Below are 17,102 nucleotides of genomic sequence, written 5' to 3' on the forward strand. Positions count from 1 at the left end.
TTCTACACTACAACATATTGGTCGTGTTTGATCCTGGCAAGCTGTGGCTTCTCTTATTAACTCCCTCTATTTTGCTCTATCGTTTGATTTTGTTATCAATCCAGGTATCTTTTTCAATCCTTTGCTTGATGTCAAAATATTTTATTTTTATCGTTCGTTTTTTCATTTGCTTTGCACTATCAAAGTCGACAAGTCATTTTCTAATAAACCTGCATTAAGCAATGTGTTCAAAACAGGCTATTGTGAATACGTTGAATACACGTTTTATAGACATGGACATATCGATAGCTGCTGGTCACATTCAACAAAATTCTAAAGACTTTCTTGTTGCGAAAATATCAACAACAAAATTTGTTTTAATTTAATTAAAACTTATGTGATGTTGCTATACACAAAAGAAAAACAATCTTCCGATCAAAGTTTTCCTTCAGGTTGTTATAATCGTTTCTTTGTGTTTAATCTCTATATCCGGCTTCGTTTGTCAGTGCTGAGGTGACTGCACCTCCAAAATTAATTTTTCATCAATTCAATATCCATAGAAAAAATGTTTACACACGTGATTACTCAACAGTAAACCTGTAAGTCATCCATTCCGTTAAGTTTGCATCGTTTCAATGGCAGATTTAAACAGTACAATATGCAACATTTTTAGTCAAAAATAGGTAAAGATACGTTTGTAGGCCTACAATTTACAGCATAAGTTTTCCATTGATAAAAGTATAATTCCCTTTTCTGACTTACTTCCGATAAAAGATGATCAATTGCAAATGATTTGTGAGAAGTCTTGAAAATTGTATGGGTGTTGTTGGCCTTCTTTTCTTGAAGGAAAGGAGCATCGGTTGAGTCTTCACTCATGGTAGTATTTGCATCAACACAATTATGTCTATTGCGCAAATGATCTTTTTAGCATAGTCCACTGAAATAAGCATACGTTTTATTTACCTCATTGGTCTAAAACTATTATTAAAAAATTATATATTAAAAAACTAAGTTGCACTATTCAATTATAGATACTACAAAGTTTGCGTAAACTTGGGCCTACTTGCTGAAAAGGTTTTTAAATAAAAATACAACCCAGTTTTCTTGTTTACTTTCAACTCGGTACCGTAGCTATAATCTTTTAAATCTTTTTCCTCAATTATTTTTGACCGAAAATGATTCATTTTTTGTAATTTTTCATGTAGCCTAACTAAAAGTTGAGCTTAGGCTTGTAGTCTCTCGTAAGCTACCGTATGCGCGTTAATATAGTAGGCTACTGTAGATAATCCATTTGTACGAAAACTTTCTATTTTTCTACGACCACACTTCTTTTTTTGCAAAACCTTCTTGCCTTCTTTGAATCATGGATTGTTAATGTGCATAGAGATGCAGCTGTTCCTTTTTCTTTTGTACTCGTGTCATTCCGAAGACTTTCTACACAATTCTATGATGTCAACACACGCATCGCCTATTATGATGTCAATATACTGTAGATTAGACACTTTAAGTTTATTTGCATTAAGAAATTTGGTGAGTGTTCGGCCAATCCCAATATGCATATGACTAAGCATGGAGAAGTTGACAGCTCCGTTTTGACCTAGGCCTAAACAATGTGAGTCTCAATATTATCAGCAAAGCGCATATTTTGGCCATAACATATGGCCTAAACCTACAGAGTGTAGACTAGCTGTAGCTTGCGCGGTGGTCTAGCGCGGCGTCTCTTATGTATGGCAGTAGCCTACTTCGGAACGAAGATAATAGTATAAAAAGCACGTCATTTGCAAGCCCTCTAATGGCTGAACAGTCCAATGCGTAACTGGCAGACGCGACGCAAAGATAAATAACATGAAAAGCCTGCCACAGGTGATGATGGAAAATTCCGACGGTTTTGTCTATTGCGACGCTTTTCCTCTTGGTTGGTGATACGCGTTTCTTAATGCTTGGAGACGGTCTCACTTTCATGTACAGTGAGCCTCCACGCTTCTCTATCTTCTGTAAGGTTAATCCAATGTCGAGTGTTTAAGTCGCATAATTTCAGTATTTTTTTAGGATGTCTACACTACACGTGTAGCCAATACGTGGACACACCTCTTTGATGGATTTTCAAAGTGTTGATGTTGTGTAAATATCATGAAACATGGGCTACAAACAAAAGTTGATTATAATTGTGCAAAAAGACGAAAAAAATTAAACGCTAACTTACACCTGTGTAGATAGAAAAAGGCCGGGCCTGTGTCAGGTTGAAGCAGCGGAGACTGCTTATGTGGGCCATGGTTCTTGGTTGGTTGGTTTGGAATCTTTTTCCTCGGACTGGGAAAGCCTTTGATAGGTTATTCTTGGCAACTTCGTACATGTAAGCTAGAGGTTATAAACCACTGACGCAGGCCCGGTTACCGAGATTGACAGAGTGAAATTTTGATAGTTGTTGCCGCTTGCCGGGGATATATTTCATCCACAAGATATCGTTGAATTGAGAGCAGTGATTAGAATTAACTACACATTTTCATGTAGGCTAGCCTAATTATAGTTGAGACATTTTGTTGTTGGGTAGCTTAGCTTATATGTAATTTCAAAAATTTTTAGTCAAAATTCAATTAGCTATGCACAGAAACGTAGGCAGGGGCTCCATGGGTACTTTTGGACCAAGGCCCGGTGTGATTTTAGGGGCTCGTAACCTTTTCAGGGGCCTAGGATACCGGTACTAAAAGAAATCAATAGGCTACGTATTCTTTAGATATAAGTTAGTGCATTATAAAATAAGCTACGGGCATAAAAAATTCAAAACGTGGGCATAAGCGATTCAAACTATTGGTATCAGCGATCCAAAACTTAGACATAGAAGAGCCAAACCAACAGCATAAGGAATCATAAATTCGGGCATAGGAGATCCAAAACGTGGACATCCAAACCATGGGTATAATGTTATAAACCATCCAAAGTTAGACATAGGAAATTGAAAACATGGGCTTCAGAGATCTAAAACATGGGTTAGGAGATACAAGGTAGGCCTATTTGCTTCAAATAGGCTATCCAAAACTTGGGCGCAGGACGGTAGGAGATCCAAACCATGATTATTATAGGAGATCCAAACTATGAGCATAAAAAATCCATGGGCACAAGAAATCCAAAACTTATGCTCTGAAAGAATGAGAATAAAAGATCCAAAACTTGGCATAAGAAATCCAACATATGAGAAAAAGTGATCTATCGTCGCACAAGAATGGTGTGGGAATGCTGAATGATCAGGAGTGGTTATAAAAGAATAATAAATAAAGAATCAGAAATTTCTTGTCTGCTTCACATAGCAAAAACAAACATCGATTAAATCATTGACATAGGCTACGAGTAGCACTCAGCACCAACAGACTACGATTTCATGCCATCAATACGAGATCCAAACCATTGTAATAACTAATAAGATATGCCAAACATGGCCATAGGGCATAAGAGAACCAAAACTTAGATCCAAATCATGGGCATAAGAGATTCAAAACTTGGACATAGGAGAATGAGTTCAGAAACATGGGGTTAAGAGATCCATAACTTGGACAGCTTTTAACTATAGCCATACGAGATAGGCTACAAATCACAGGCAAAAGAGATCAATCAATCAATCAATGTTTTATTTGTCAGTAACAGGAACATAGGTAGGCTACATGTTTGAAATATGCAATTAATATACGCAATGCAAAGTTACACAAGTTCCCATACCGACAGGGAGACAACGAGACGACCATACGGTCTACTAGTCAATTGCCACCCTACGAAAATGACGACTTTGCCATTTAAAATAACCTTACAAAAGAAAAATAAAATAAAACGTTAAAACGTTCCCGCGCTTCATTCAACATACGCACCAACAAAAAAAACAAAACAAAAAAAAACATGTACAAAATATGGGCAGAGGTAGACTTACCATAATTTCTTGGACATAATCCGGGACAAACTCAAAACTATGAATGAAATAACTGGACGAAAGGCCGAAGGCCTGAGCTTGGAAAATTTTTATTCCATATTTATATTTATAAGCTTTAATATTGCATAATAAAGTATTCTACTTAGATTGAATAAAAAATTTTATTACTTTATTTGAAGGAAAATACATGTTAATTTAAGCAACACTAAGTCACAAATCAGATATTTATAAGAAAAAAAGAAAGAACAAACACTGAGAACAAAGAAATAACACTAACTAACAAATCAAACATTTATAGGGGGATGCATTCAGAAACCTTTACATTTCATCCATTGAAATGTAAAGGTTTCTGAATGCATCCCCCTATAAATGTTTGATTTGTTCATTGAAGTCAATAGAGTAATGACGCAATAAACGTCACTCATTATTCCTTAATTACTCAACCGAAAGAGCTAAAAAAATTAAGATAATAAAATAAGCCTCGAGTTAAAGCAAAGTTATGCCTTTTGGGTCGGAATTATTTCATAATTTTGCATCAGGTTGGAGTTAATTTTGAAAATTTCACTAAAGGAAAGTTCCGGGACATTTTGCTAACCGGGACGGGACACCGGGACAGACGTTTAAACCGGGACTGTCCGGGCCAAACCGGGACGTATGGTAGGTCTAGGCATAGGTAATCTAAAACTTGTACATTAGAGATCTAAAACTTGGGCATAAAAGATTTCTTCGTTTTAATACATTGTCGTGTGAAGTTTTTCGATCGAATAAGCTGCAGCGAGGCCTTCTTTTTAGCTTCCAAGCGCAGTCCAGCTAGCAGAGGCGTAGCAACCGCCCTCCGAACCCTCCGATCGGAGGGGGCCCCGCAAGGAATGAGGGCCCCTCCGCCGAAGTTTTTGGAAGACTATCGAAATACAGGATATAGGCTAACCACGTGGTCACAAACGCACGCGAAATAGCAGAGCTTATTGGCATTGAGCAGGTGTTTTTAAAAAACACTGTATACGACGTAGGAAAACAATGTTTGGTTACGAATGTGCTGATCATTCGAGTCGTCTTTCTGCTGAAGAAAAATTCAAATCGCAATTTTTTCTTGTTCTCACTGATCAGGCCATGTTTTCTGTTTAATTGCACTTTGACCAACTAGTGAAATGGTAGGCTACAATTTTTTTGAATTTCTATACAACGCTAGCAGCCTGAAGAAGTGTCTCAGAGAAAATGGTTGGGTTGGTTGGTTTTGAATCTTTATCCTCGGACCGACAAAGCCTTGATTGGCTTTCCTGGTAGTTTCGCATACATGTAGAGGTTTTTGACGCAGGGCCGGTTACCGAGATTGGCAGAGTGAAGTTTTCCGATTATTGAAGTGTTGTTGCTAGGAAATTATTCCATTCACTAGGTGTCGCTGAATGGGAAAGCAGTCCTGAAAAACGCTGCTCAAGCGCACACCCCGAGAGTCGAACATGCGCAGTGTGATCTTGAGCAGGCACGTAACCACTGAGCTAATGGGGCGGACAATAGAACTGGACAATCACTGCAAAAAGTTTAAAAGAAGAATGGGAGACATTGATGTCAACGAACTAATAATGGAATTGAATCGTTTTATTTATGTCATCGAGAGAGAGGACTTGTTACGGCAAGCATTTTTTTAACGTACAAGAACAGCTTTCAGGAGATATATCCGAATCTTTGCATTTGCACTAGAATTTTTCTGACCGACCACACCAGTTAGGCTATACTGTCGCCAGTGCTGAAAGAACCATCAGCAGAATGAAACTGATCAAGAATATCCTGCGCTTAACCGTGGCAGATGACAGGCTTTCTGCTCTTGCAATTACCATTGAAAACAAGCTTGTCAAATCCCTGGACTATATGACCCATTACAATTTGCGCAGAACAAGGCTCGAAAGAAGCGCTTTGCGTAATTATGGAATATATGTCCACACTGTCACTGTAGACCAGGGGTTCTTAACCTTTTTTGTCTCGTTTACCCCTTGCCGAATGAAAAAAGTAAAATTTACCCCCACCGTTTTGGTGGCCCCTTGTGATGTCATCGTGTCCAGTCAACCATGCAAAAACTTGGAAAAGTCACCATTGCACGATAAGAATTTGGAACAAAGCGTTGTTGAACATTGAAAATCAATCAATTCATATTTGCAAAGATCATCGTCAGCAAGCTTTCTAACTTGGCTTCGAAGGGATGAGTTATCCAAAGAGCAGTGCTGTTAAAACTTTCATCTTCGATGTAACCGTCAAAGTTCTTTTTTAAGGCGGCAAGGTGCTGGCGTATTTCGACTTCGAGGTCAGAAATCTCGTTGCGACTTCTAGTTGTACTGACTTTCCAATCATCAAATGTTGGAAAAATTTGCGTAAATTCCTTTTTGAACTCTTCTACTCCACAGATCTAATTTTGTCAGAAAGCCCTGAATTTTATCATGTACATTTATAATGGTAACACTTTTTCCTTGCATTTGCATAGTGAGCTGGTTCAAACTTGAAAAAATGTCTGTCAAGAAGGCCAATGCATCAATAAATTTGTTGTCGACAAAGTGCTTACTCAACGGGGATTTGGGTTCTCGAAGAAAAATCTCGATTTCACCATGTAGCCTAGTTCGAAACGTCGAGACAAAACAAGACCCCTATAGAGAGCCACCGAGCTTCGGTGTGATAAAGGAGAACGGAGTGTTCTGATCCCATCTGATCACAAACCACTTTGAAAACACGATGATTGAGAGCACGTGCCCTGATAAAATTCACACATTCAACCACATGCTTCAATACTGCTTTCAAATATTCTTTAAGGGTTTTACTTGCCAGTGCATGTCGATGAACGGCACAGTCAGTAGAAATGATGTTCGGTGCGTGTTTTTTCACCAGAGTTGTAAAGCCAGACTTCGCACCTAGCATACTGTAGTAGAGGCACCGTCTGTGCCAAGTGAACCCACATTATTCCAGGATATATTATTTTGTTGAAAGAAATTATCGATTTTTTTCCGTTTCCAATTTTTCAAAATTTGTAGCACGCTGCTGAAATGAAACTGGTAGTCTACTTGCGTGGAGATAAAAAAAGACGGAAACTTACATTAAGTTTGAATTTGAATCAAAATCGAGTGCAACACTACCAGTTTTTTAATAACTGAAAATATAAAGTTTGCTTTAATTTATGATTCAGTAAATTTACCCCCTTGGTAGGTAAAATTTACCCCCAAGGGGTAAATTTACCCCCGGTTAAGAACCCCTGCTGTAGACCTATGTATACACAGCGGTGGGCGCAGCTAATGTAAAAGCTAGCTTTCAACAAAAAAATCAGCGGATTTTCAATAAATTTGCTTTCGCTAACGAGTCCGCTAAAATTTCTAAATATTAGCTAAAATGCTAATCCGCTAACCAAAGCGTTAGCTTCGCTAATTAGCGGTTAGCGGAACTGTGCCCTCTACTGTGTATACATAATATGAACCCTGCGTGTTGTGTAAAATAAATATCACGTTCCAGTTTCTGCACTGGAAGGGGCCCCGGACTTATGTTCGGAGGGGGCAGGGGCGCCGGAAGGATTTTTGACTGGGGGGGGCAAGATTACGAAAAAAGGGCACTTTTGTTTACTAAAAGGCCAATTTTTTTCAAGTTTTAAGATAAGATATAGCGATAATGCTGATCTATCAGTTCACTATTTATTGAGTAATGATAGCCTACAAGTGTCCGGTATACCTAAAAAGAAGGGCATCATATGCTATGTTATAATGATGTAACCTACTGTCAAGCCTTAAAGCAGCCTGCGGCCATGGCCGCTAAGTAGTGCTGGAATGACCGCCGGTGCTACCTCCTCAATCGGCCAAGTTTGGCCGCCGGTCTCTTCTAGCCAATTATTTAATTTCGCAATAGAATGATCGTGAATTAACTGTCGAAAATATGTAGTATCAAAGAGTGACGCCAAATTAGGCCAGCGCGTCATAATCGCCACTGTTGCATTGTGCGGAAATATTTGTTATTGATGGAATATATCCATTTGCGATCACCAGCGCTGTAAGTCTTGTTTGTAATTCTCGACGTTTATTTTAACAAAGTCTTAATCCGAAATGCTAATTTACATTGGCTGGCAATATTGTCGTTTTTATGTCGATTCGATGTTGTCGGACATTGAATCGTTGTTAAAAAGGAGAACTGGGTTAGTTGACATCCGAGGGGAAAACATTTTTTGATCATATTTTGCAAAAATTATGCTTCTTTTAGTACCGGTAGGCTAATGTCTTTCACATTATTGAAATACTTATTTTATTACCTTGCCGTCATCGTCAACACATGTCAAACGTTGTTTTTCGTTGCTAAAAGAATTCTAAGGAAGTGGCGAACTTCTTTAAAATCAGCCACATTGGAGACAATCGTGCGAGTGTCGTTAGATGGTCCCGCAGTACAGGATTGCGATCCCGACAAAGCAGTTGTTGTGTGGTGCAACGATTTTATTGTAGGACGTCGCCCAGGCCCAGACTTCAACTAAGTGATCATTTTAGCATTGTTGCAAGTTTAATTCTATTTACCTGTGCTATCGTTATTTTTATTTTGTATTTTGGCCTCCAAGCACGCAGATTTGGCCGCCGAGAAGGAGCTCTCGGTAGGCCACGATGGCTGCCGAAAAAAAACGAGTTTTAAGGCCTGTACTGTGTTGCAAAATTTTGTGCCGTAAATATTATTTTGAGGCAAAAATGAAAGATTGTAATTAGGCTAAAAGCGAATAGCAGAAATTGTTATACTGTATTGCAAAATGTGCGGTAGCTTACATGACTTTAAAAGAGCACCATTGCCCCCCCTGCCCTTCCATCTGCAGAAAAATTGAGGGCAGGGGGGCATCCGCCCCCCCCGCTTCCGGCGCCCATGGAGGGAGCCACGTTCTTTGTTGCTACGGCCCTGCCAGCCAGTCCTTGATATCTTAAACTTGTTCTGCGGTTGATTTTCGCAAACTGCGCGATTGATTTCACAAACTCCTATGCTTTCATCAGTAGCCTAATGCGCAATCATCCTCGACGACTAACTCGACTTAACACAGATAGATCGTCATCGTTAACTTTGTTTTCTACAGTATAAAAAGAATAGGCCTACTTAACAATTTTAGCATGTTAACTCATATATACTTAAAAAAATTGTTGTGTTGAAAAAATGCGACTATTAAAAAATACTAGCTAAAAAGTGAAGACCATAGCTTACATTTGAAAATTCCTTGCAATGAGAAAAACTGAAATTGGCTTAAAATTAAGAATTTTTTGACTCGACAGTGTGGAACTTTACTTTACGATAATTTGCAAGAAACTTTACGATAATTGCCTCTACCCAGTGATCGATTTCGAGTAATGGGTAGTACCGGGTACCAAATTGAAGTCATAAGTAAAGTAGACAACCGGAAACAGACATTGCAGTCGGCTGCAGCGTGGGTCAGGTGTACGTCGGAAGGCATACACCGATGCATAGCATTCAAGTCCGCTTTCCCGCAATGCAGGATAAAGATAAACAAACAAACATGGTGGTAATCTGGTGGTGATGGTTGCCAAATCTCGAAAAAAGTTGTGCAAGAGTCGGAGTTTTGGTGTATTTAGGAGCGTAGCCTTGTGTCAGACTGGAGTGGGATTTTGAAATGCTTGGAAAAATATGAGGCAAAATAGTCTGATTTTTTGCCAGTTAATATTTTTAGCATACAAATATCTATGCTAATGGTAGGTAGTACTACTGTAGCCTACTTAGCACACATACGGTAAGAACTTTAGAATAAGAAGTTAATATTCTAGTATAGGCTGAATTCATTCAAAAATGGTTTAAATTCATTTTTAAATAGGCTATCAATTTTTTCAATGCAAAAAGCTTTGTGAAATACTGTATGCAATTTATTATAAAGATCTGTAAAGAATATAGTACCGTACTAATCACTATTATATTTTACAGTCATCAAATGCTGGCATTTGCGTAACAATTGTGGTTTATTAAGAATCAATTTCGCTATAATAATAGCAAGCCTTAAAGCAGTCGGCGGCCATGGCCGCTAAGTAGTGCTTGAATGACCGCCGGTGCTACCTCCTCCGTCGGCCAAGTTTGGCCGCCGGTTTCTTCTAGCCAATTATTTAATTTCGCATTAGAATGATCGTGGATTAAATGTCGAAAATATGTAGTATCAAAGAGTGACGCAGAATTAGGCCAGCGCATCACGGTACCTCTAAATACCCATTGTCAGGCATTGTCGGGCATTGTCAGGCATTGTCGGGCATTGTCAGGCATTGTCGGGCATTGTCAGGCATTGTCAGGCATTGTCAGGCATTGTTGGGCATTGTCGGCTTCTCGGGGGGTTGTGGAGCATTTCTAGGGGTTGTCAAGCATTTTCAGGGGTTGTCAGGCATTGTAGAGTAGCTACTTTCAGGCATTGTTGGGAATTTTCAGGCATTGTCTAAGATTTCCAGGCATTGTCGCTCATTATCAGTGGTTGACGGGTTTGTTAGGCATTATAGAACATTTTCAGGCATTGTCGAACATTTTCAGGGGTTGTCGAGCATTTTCAGGGGTTGTCAGGCATTGTAGAGTAGCTACTTTCAGGCATTGTTGGGAATTTCCAGGCATTGTCTAGGATTTCCAGGCATTGTCGATCATTATCAGTGGTTGACGGGTTTGTTAGGCATTATAGAACATTTTCAGGCATTGTCGAACATGTTCAGGGTTTGTTGAGCATTTGCAGGGGTTGTCAGGCATTGTAGAATAGCTACTTTCAAGCATTGTTGGGAATTTCCAAGCATTGTCTAGGATTTCCAGGCATTGTCGATCATTATCAGTGGTTGACGGGTTTGTTAGGCATTATAGAACATTTTCATGCATTGTCGAACATATTCAGGGGTTGTGGAGTATTTTCAGGGGTTGTCAGACATTGTAGAGTAGATACTTTTAGGCATTGCTGTTGTGAATTTCCAGGCATTGTTTAGGATTTCCAGGCATTGTCTAGGATTTCCAGACATTGTCGATCATTATCAGTGGTTGACGGGTTTGTTAGGCATTATAGAACATTTTCAGGCATTGTCGAACATATTCAGGGGTTGTGGAGCATTTTCAGGGGTTGTCAGGCATTGTAGAGTAGCTACTTTTAGGCATTGTTGTGAATTTCCAGGCATTGTCTATAGGATTTCCAGGCATTGTCTAGGATTTCCAGGCATTGTCGATCATTATCAGTGGTTGACGGGTTTGTTAGGCACTATAGAACATTTTCAGGCATTGTCGAACATTTTTAGGCATTGTCGAGCATTTTCAGGCATGGTCGAGCATTTTCGGGGGTTGTCAGGCATTGTAGAGTAGCTACTTTCAAGCATTGTTGGGAATTTCCAAGCATTGTCTAGGATTTCTAGGCATTGTCGATCATTATCAGTGGTTGAGGGTTTGTTAGGCACTGTAGAACATTTTCAGGCATTGTCGAACATTTTCAGGCATTATCGAGCATTTTCAGGGGTTGTCAGGCATTGTAGAGTAGGCTAGCTACTTTCAGGCATTGTTTGGAATTTCCAGGCATTGTCTAGGATTTCCAGGCATTGTCTAGGATTTCCAGGCATTGTCAATCATTATTAGTGGTTAACGGGTTTGTTAGGCATTATAGAACATTTTCAGGCATTGTCGAACATTTTCAAGCTTAGTCGAGCATTTTCAGGGGTTGTCAGGCATTGTAGAGTAGCTACTTTCAGGCATTGTTGTGAATTTCCAGGCATTGTCTAGGATTTCCAGGCATTGTCGATCATTATTAGTGGTTGACGGGTTTGTTAGGCATTATAGAACATTTTCAGGCATTGTCGAACATTTTCAGGGCTTGTCGAGCATTTTCAGGGGTTGTCAGGCATTGTAGAGTAGCTAATTTCAGGCATTGTTTGGAATTTCCAAGCATTGTCTAGGATTTCCAGGCATTGTCTAGGATTTCCAGGCATTGTCGATCATTATTAGTGGTTGAAGGGCTTGTTAGGCATTATAGAACATTTTCAGGCATTGTCGAGCATTTTCAGGTGTTGTGGAGCATTTTCAGGGGTTGTCAGGCATTGTAGAGTAGCTAATTTTAGGCATTGTTTGGAATTTCCAGGCATTGTTTAGGATTTCTAGGCATTGTCGATCATTATTAGTGGTTGACGGGTTTGTTAAACATTATAGAACATTTTCAGGCATTGTCGAACATTTTCAGGTGTTGTCGAGCATTTTCAGGGGTTATCAGGCATTGTAGAGTAGCTACTTTCAGGCATTGTTGGGAATTTCCAGGCATTGTCTAGGATTTCCAGGCATTGTCGATCATTATCAGTGGTTGACGGGTTTGTTAGGCATTATAGAACATTTTCAGGCATTGTCGAACATATTCAGGGGTTGTGGAGCATTTTCAGGGGTTGTCAGGCATTGTAGAGTAGATACTTTTAGGCATTGTTGTGAATTTCCAGGCATTGTCTAGGATTTCCAGGCATTGTCTAGGATTTCCAGGCATTGTCGATCATTATCAGTGGTTGATGGGTTTGTTAGGCATTGTAGAACATTTTCAGGCATTGTCGAACATTTTCAGGCATTGTCGAGCATTTTCAGGCATTGTCGAGCATTTTCAGGGGTTGTCAGGCATTGTAGAGTAGCTACTTTCAAGCATTGTTGGAAATTTCCAAGCATTGTCTAGGATTTCCAGGCATTGTCGATCATTATTAGTGGTTGACGGGTTTGTTAGACATTATAGAACATTTTCAGGCATTGTCGAACATTTTCAGGTGTTGTCGAGCATTTTCAGGAGTTATCAGGCATTGTAGAGTAGCTACTTTCAGGCATTGTTGGGAATTTTCAGGCATTGTCTAGGATTTCCAGGCATTGTCGATCATTATCAGTGGTTGAGGGTTTGTTAGGCATTGTAGAACATTTTCAGGCATTGTCGAACATTTTCAGGCATTGTCGAGCATTTTCAGGGGTTGTCAGGCATTGTAGAGTAGCTACTTTCAGGCATTGTTTGGAATTTCCAAGCATTGTTTAGGATTTCCAGGCATTGTCGATCATTATTAGTGGTTGACGGGTTTGTTAGGCATTATAGAACATTTTCAGGCATTGTCGAACATATTCAGGGGTTGTCGAGCATTTGCAGGGGTTGTCAGGCATTGTAGAGTAGCTACTTTCAGGCATTGTCGATAATTTCCAAGCATTGTCTGGGATTTCCAGGCATTGTCGAACATATTCAGTGGTTGTTAGGTTTGTTAGGCATTGTCGAAAGTTTTCTTGGGTTGTCGATCATTTCCAGGTTTATCAGGCATTGTCGATGTTACACACTATCCACAATACACAGCAAAAAACAAACATTAACACATGTTTTCGATAACAAACAGTCATACAAGGAAGAAAAACATTCCTAAAAGGCATGTTTTTCATCAATATTCCGGAGAGAAACATTTTCGATCGACTCAGATAATTTGCTTGGTAGATAAATCCAGTCAGAGCTTTAGTAACTAGGCCATAGAAACAAAATATCCATTGCTGAAAAATGAAAATTGTTTTTGATGATTTTAAATCTCGATTTAGTGTTTTTCATGAAATCGAAGAAATAGTCGACTACGTCTCATACCCGTTCAAGTCGGATTTAATTGTGTCTACTCTCTACTAATTTCTTTCAAAATAAATGAAATATTTTTGTTGGAAACAGGTAGGCTACGTAGGTAGGCTACGATTGAAGTGGAAATGTAGACATTGAAGGTTCGAGCATCCGAAGATGATTTCTGGTGGTTTGTTGTTGATGCAAAATAGTGCAATATCAAAAGATGTGCGGAACACATCCATTCTAGTTTTGGTTCAACTTATTTATGTCAATCTGCATTTTCATTTGTGAACGTAATCAAAAAAAGCAACGTGCTGTGCTAACCGACCGCCACCTGGACGATTGCTTTAGACACCTGATGTAATGATAACGGCAAGCTGAAGTACCTACAACATGATGACTCTAATATTTCACTGACTCATTTAGAAGAAATTTGATTGATTGATTGATTGATTGAATCTTTATCCTCGGACTGGGAAAGCTTCTTGCAGAGCTTAATCCTGGCAGTTTCGCATACTTGTAGAGGCTTTGAATCACTGACGCAGGCCCGGTCACCGAGATTGACAGAGTGAAGTTTCCGATTGTTGAAGTCTTGTTGCCGGGGAACTATTCCATCCATTAAATGCCGCTGAATGGAAAGCAGTCCTTAACGTGCGTTGCTCAAGCGCACACCCCGAGAGTCGAACCAGCGCCGCTTGATCTTGAAACTTCTTCGTTCCAGAAGTGACGCGCTAACCAATTGAGCTATCGGGGCAAAGTAAATTTACTTGTAGAACATAATTATTCTTCTCGTGTTTTACTGTAAAGAACCAAATTAACTGAAACATGAATAGACTGCTCTGCTATTTTGCATTCATCAAATGCTGGCATTTGCACAACAATCTAACCTCTTAGTGTTATTTATTAAATAAGAATCGATTTCGCTATAGTAATAGCATCTTCAGCTAGCACATGTAAAAAAGAAAATTTGAAAATACGTAAAACGAACAAATAAAGCAAACTCCGATATTATCAACATGCATAAAATTCTATTTTAAATAGATGGTTACATAAAATTAAAATCAAAACCTGCAAGCCTAAATCTTAAACTGGTGTTCTGCTCTGTGCTGACGATGGTGGATGTGTGATAAATGTAAATGCATTTACAGTAAAGGTGTCACTGGAAAAAAATTGTTTAGTGACTTGATCACCGACCGATTGATCGCTATAGTGATTAAGAAATTTTCTAGTCGATCACAATCGATGAGAAGTTGGCCATCCCTGGCCTAGTGTATAACAGGAGCAAATTGTAATAACTGCTTCCGAAGTTTGCTTAGGCTATATCTTCTTCAACAGGAATCCAAAAATAGTCAAGTGGTATAGCGTTTTGAAACAACTTTAATCCTTGAGTTCCGTCAGTTCAACAAAGACAACTTGACAAACCTTGCCTCGGAATTTTAGTATGAGGCTCAAATAGAACTTAAGCCTAATCTTTTTGTTCTTCAATAATGGTGAAAACGTCTGCCCCGAATGGTCTGTGGATAAATATCATATTTTAGTAAAATAAACAAAAAAGCAGCAAGATCAAACAAAAGTAATTTTTTAATTTTTGGAGTAGGCTATGTAACTATATGAGCTTGAGCAATGTAGGCTACTTCAAAGCAGTTCTCCATATTCAAATCTGGAAAACAAACAGTAGGCCCATAAAGAACTAACTTCATAGGACCTCCGACCGACAATTTATGCTGACGTCTGAAAATCAAATCATCCTCTCAAATCACTAGTCTGCCTTCAAATTGCGAGTCGCTTTTTTAAAAGTATGTTCAGATTGCGGTCCGTCCCGATAGCTCAGTTGGTTAAGCGCCCCCCCCCCCTTTATGCACGAGAGAAACCGCAAGGTTCTCTGATTCAGTTCACAGGGTGTACGTACGAGCAACGCATTTTAAGGACAGTTTGTTTATATTTCTGACCATCACAGCGAATAACAATATATACCAAACTTAACAGAGGTCTAAAAAAAGTAGGAGCGACAAAACGCGAAAGTTAATGACGTGCTTGACACCAAAATAGAATAATCAGCTTAAAATATGACACAAAGGTAAGCAAGAACTATCTCGAAAAAACTATCCTCTTCTTCAGGCGTACTGAGTAAACTTAGAAAATTTACTTCTAGAAAAGTTCTCATCAATATTTATTAGCCTATAGCATTGTAGGCTACACTCGCACCTACAATATGGAATTATCAACTGGGGATGCGCACCCACAAAATACTTGAATAGAATCCAAGTTAGACAAAATAAGATAATTAAAATGAAAACTAAATTACCGCCACTCTATCAAGAAAATAAAATAGCCTACTAACTGTTAATTCTTTCTCTTTAGGTATCATAGCAGATACAGCCCTCGATGTACAATGATGTTCCAGTTTGATCGATCTCGTGCTTCTTGCCAAATTTTAGTAGGGTTTTTGATAAGTGGTTGAAAATTGTGCAAAAATGTGAATCTTTGTGCTTCTCTTGACCGTTTTCCTAGAATTTTTCCACTTAAAGATAAATCTTCAAGTTCGCCTTTCCTTATAATGTGACCTAAGAACTTCAGCTGCCGCATTTCTAAAGATCTCAGTATCTGCTGCTCCTGGCCCATCTATTGGAGAACTGCTCTGTTGGTTCGAAAAGCTGTCCATGGAATTTTAAGAATTCTTCGGTAAAACCACATTTCTGCAGCTTCAAGTTTTTTTCGTGTTTTTGCCGTTAGTGTTTGATTGATTGATTGGTTTATTTGTTGTGCAATATTATAACAGCAAAATCATTAAATGATGCAGTACGCTTAACGAACACAATTGAAACAAAGAAAAATAACAAATGTACACTGCATCGTTGATAAGTAAATCACAACGGGAAGCTGCGAAGTGACCATGACGGTCTTCGAGTCAAGCAGCCACCCTCAGCCAAGTCGATGAATAAACATTTAGTAAACATTACACTAAAATATCTACACTAGCAACAAAGAGTCAAGATAGGAAACAAACTTGCTTCCATGATATGTCAAAATTTTCACATCCATACATCAAAATTGACCAAACAAAGCATTTTAACAAACGAATTTTTAAGGTTTTGGAGAGCTTTCGATCTTTAAAGATTTTTGCCATGGTGTTGAAACTTGACTTTGATAATGCAATGCGTCCAGTGGCGTAGCCAGAAAAAAAATTTGGGGGGGGCCAAATATTTGATGAATTGAAGAGAGTAACAAAGTGTTTGATTTAAGCCATCGCCAGTTGATGTGCAGTGGCGTATCCTGGTGGGCTGAGCAAGGGAAACAATGAAAGTGGTGGGGGGGTTAGAGCCTGCCGAAGGCATGCGTTTTCTAGGGGGGTCCGGGGGCATGCTCCCCCGGAAAATTTTTGAAAATTTACACTCAAATAATGGATTGTAGCGCTTTCTGGAAACACTTAAGGTAATATTTGTAGGCTATGAAGTTTATTAGCAGATAAACAGCTATTAACTTATTAAAGGTAGCTCTTACACACGAACGGCAAAAACTGCGGCTAAAATTAGAGAACACCAAAAACTCAGCTACACAAAAACTCAATAACTAGCCTACAGTACATAAAAACCCAACAGAGTAAACCATTCTAAAATTGCTTCCACAAGTTAGTTCAAAGAAACGTAAACCGCGTAAATTTTGCGC

This window comes from Aplidium turbinatum, chromosome 10 (assembly GCF_918807975.1).
Source record: "Aplidium turbinatum chromosome 10, kaAplTurb1.1, whole genome shotgun sequence".
Lineage (NCBI taxonomy): Eukaryota > Metazoa > Chordata > Ascidiacea > Aplousobranchia > Polyclinidae > Aplidium > Aplidium turbinatum.